This window comes from Camellia sinensis, chromosome 2, assembly GCF_055761805.1.
Source record: "Camellia sinensis isolate YWXY chromosome 2, ASM5576180v1, whole genome shotgun sequence".
Taxonomy (NCBI): Eukaryota; Viridiplantae; Streptophyta; class Magnoliopsida; order Ericales; family Theaceae; genus Camellia; species Camellia sinensis.
The window spans coordinates 162,260,461-162,264,314 of NC_138962.1; positions in this window are offsets into that span (position 1 = coordinate 162,260,461).

The window sequence follows — 3,854 nt, forward strand, 5'->3', positions numbered from 1 at the left end:
TATTGAGTTTCAGCTACTAAAACTATTTAGTCGCCGAATGGAAAATAAAAAATTAATTTTTTTCTTTGGCGACCAAAAATTTGGTCGCCAAAACCTTATTTTCAGCAACCAAAAGAAAATTAGTCGCCAAATTAGTACTTTTAGCAACTAATATTTTAGTCACCGTTGATTGAGATTTTGCAACTAAAAAAGTTTGTCGGCGAAGGTATCTTTTCTGCGACTAATCTGGTCTTTTGGTAGCCAAAAGTTTAGGAGGGAAATTTAAAACGTGGAGGCCGGAATTGAAATTTTTTATCTTTAGCAATCTGTTAGCTCACACATTTTCATTTTCTCCTCTCTCATCTCTCTTTGAAATAGGTGCGAGACAAGCGAACAAACAACACTGAACCACTCCCTCTCTCTCTCGTCTTTGCATTCAATTCGAACCCTAGGCACATTGAATCAATCATTCGAAGTCTCTCTTGGATCTTCAATCAATGGCGTCTTGATCTGGTAATCAATATCTTGCTCTTTATTTCGTTCTTGATTTTTCACATGTTTGGTTGCTAAGAAATAATCATTCGGAGTCTCTTTCGGATCTTCAATCAATGGCGTCTTTATTTCTTTCTATGTCATGTTTGATTTGTCACGATTTGAGATAATCTGAGTGTGCACTTATGAGTTTTTATCATCACTTTGAATCGGAGGGATGCTAGGGAAATTTGAATTCGATCTCTCATTCCCCAAATTCGCTCACGACTTTGTGTTCTATTTGCTCTCGCTTGCACTGCGCTGCTTCGCTCCCCTCCGCTAGCGATTCTAGAGCTCTGTCGCCTAATGCCATAATTTTCAATGTCGAAGTAATCACTCTCTCTCTCTCTCTCTCTCTCTCTCTCTCTCTCTCTCTCTCTCTGTTGCTCTCTACTTCTTCTTTTTTTTTTTTTTGTTTCTGAAATGAAATGAAATGTTATGCTCTATGTGTTTGGTTATTACAAAATGTTCCATATATTTATGAAAGGGGAAATCAGTGTTCAGTGTAAATTTAGAAAGAAAAAAAAAATTTACATATTATTGCAAAAAGTTGTTACGATTTATATGATGACTTAATTTTCTGTTTGGTTACCATTTAGTTGATAATCTTAATTGGGAGAGTATTGAATGATGGTTTCCATGACAGAGTATTGCTTGAGGAAACCTATGTCTTGTTGCCTATGGTTGGATTTGTGAAGATTTTAGGGTTAGGGCTATATTAGGTAGGACCTTAGGAGAAAGCTTCTAGTCTTTCTAAATGGAAAAGTGTGAAAATTGGCTTGGTTTGATGGATAATAGTTAATTTGCCGCTTTGAAGTATAAAATCAAATGCTAAAGTTATTAGGGTTAATTGGCGCTCAATAGGCTAAGGTCTTGGAGTTGAGAGGTGCTGCTTTGGGGCTACAAATAGTGCCCTGAGAAAAATAACCTGTTGGTTTAGTGGCAGGAAGAAGAACCATTTGTATATCCGGTCTAGAATTCCTTGGAAATTACTCGAGTCTGTGTAATGCATCGCACAGTTTCAAACACGAATTCTCTGAATCTAACTCATCTATTAACTAGAATTATTACATAGATACTTATAGGTTGCTGGACTTTTTCTAATTTTTCTAGGATTAATACATGAAAACTATAAAGTTCTGGCCATTCAAACATTTTGGACCTAAATAAAATCACATGTAATGATTCGATAACATTCTTGACACATGAGATCCGTAGGCTTCATCTAGAACCCTTATCCAAATTATTTTTTTAAAACACATTTGCCTTAGATTACTTTACTAAAAACTAATAAAAACTGAAAAGGAAGCTATCCAGCAGCATACTAACATATAAATTTCATAAAATGAAGAGTTAACTTAACCCTAAACTCCACTAGAAGATTCCCTACATATGCTCCATGTAATTCTTTATTTTGTTGGAATCCATGTGAAATTTCAGATTTACCCTTTTCTTCCTATGCTCTACATCTTTCTTGTTGCTTGCATATCTCTTGTTGTGTATGTTGATGGTTTGGTAACGTAGCCTTCTTTCTGTAAGAGTTTACTGTAATTGCACATGGGATAAGGAAAAATAGTGGTTTGTGCAATAGGTACCAGGATGATTGGCTCAAGACGTCAACAAGCTCTCTGTAACTCTGGGAAAAGGCTCCTCTTGAACCATATACTCGGCAAAAACCTGTAAGTTATATAAAACCAGTTGTGAAAAACAATTTTTTAATACATTTTCATTATGATTTCTTTATATTCACCACTCAAGAGATCCTACTAAATGGTGTTGAACATTTTTTATTTCCCAAGTGATTCTACAATGTTTTATTTTTATTTTTTCTAATTCTTCATTAAATGTTGCAGATGACTTACAATGTTGTATGTCCAGACATTGATCCCCTTACTACCACTGCTGCGGACTTTTTTCAGCAACTTGGCACTGATTAGTGTGATAAAAGAGTTACATTTGTTCTTAAGTATTAGTGGTTGAATGTATGTAGACTAAATTAAATTTTGGTTTTTTTTGTTTCTTTAAGTGAGAGAGAGGGCCATGCCATAGTCCTCTCACTATCTTGTCTAAGGGGTCAAGTCTTAACCAAAATAGGTTAAATTTCCATGAAAACTATAAAGATATGGTTGACACCTAAGAAGGAGCAACTCTAGTGGGCTTGTATAATGGTTGATGAGAGGGTGATTTTTGGTAAAAATTGGGCCGAGCTATGTGATGGGCTTTGTGGCCCAAAGTGCGAGGGACTGGGTGGGAAGGCCGCAATGCTACTCTGGCCCAGGAGAAGTGTAGTTACTCCGGCTCAGGAAGGTATAATTACTCCGGCCAGGAGAGGTAAAAGTTACTTCAGCTCAATAGAAGATAGAGTTACTTCGGTTGAAAGGTTGTAAATGTACTTCGGTCCTGGAACAGCTTGGAGTTAGACCGGTCTTGAAATCTACATCGGCTTTAGAGGTGTACCGGTCTTGGAGTTATACCGGTCGAGAGTCGTTGTTTCGGTCCAAACACACCATGGGTTGAGCAGAGGAGAATCGAGATATGGTGTAGCAAGCAAAACCGAACTAAGGATAGTTCGGCTTAATCCGTGGCTCAGCATAGCCAGTGTTATTTCGGTCATGTGGTAGTTCGGCCGTGATAAAAACCATCCCACTTGGTTTAAGCAGTGGGGGGGGGGTGTAAAAGGATAAGCATTATCCATAGGAGTATGAATCCTAGGAGGACTCTGCATGGAGAAATACAAGTCCTACCAGGATTGTGCCACGGGAAACTTATAAAAGCCCACAAGCATCACCTTGGAGGAGGTAATTGAACATAATTCTTTCTGAGAACATAGAGCTTTGTCTAATTTGTCAAGCTTACTGACTTAGGCATCGGAGAGGTTTCCGGCACACATCCGCCGGCTAGCTCACGTTTGTATTTTCAGGTGATAAAGCGACGTCGTACGGAGGAGCGTGGACTTGGTCAACAGAATTATACGAGGAGAATTATTTCCTCCCCGTACAATTGGCGCCGTCTGTGGGAAGAACAGACAAGAACAAAAACCTCTTGACTAAGCTTCTCCTTTTCTCATTCAATGGCACACATTGAAGACTTGCCGCAGTCCGCCGTCGACGGACTAACTCCAGAGGGGGGCGCAAGGCGTGAAGGATTACCCTCTGTCCCTCCTATGGCAGATCTGGAGTCCCAACAACATAATTCCAGGAGGAGTGGCAGGGGAAGGCGGAATAGCAGCCCTCGACATTCTCAGAGTCCTGACAGGCAAAGGAGGAGGATTGATCCTCAAGCCCTGGAAGATCGCGTGAAGGAACAAGATGAACTAATTCGAAAGATGGCGGCGGACATGGAGG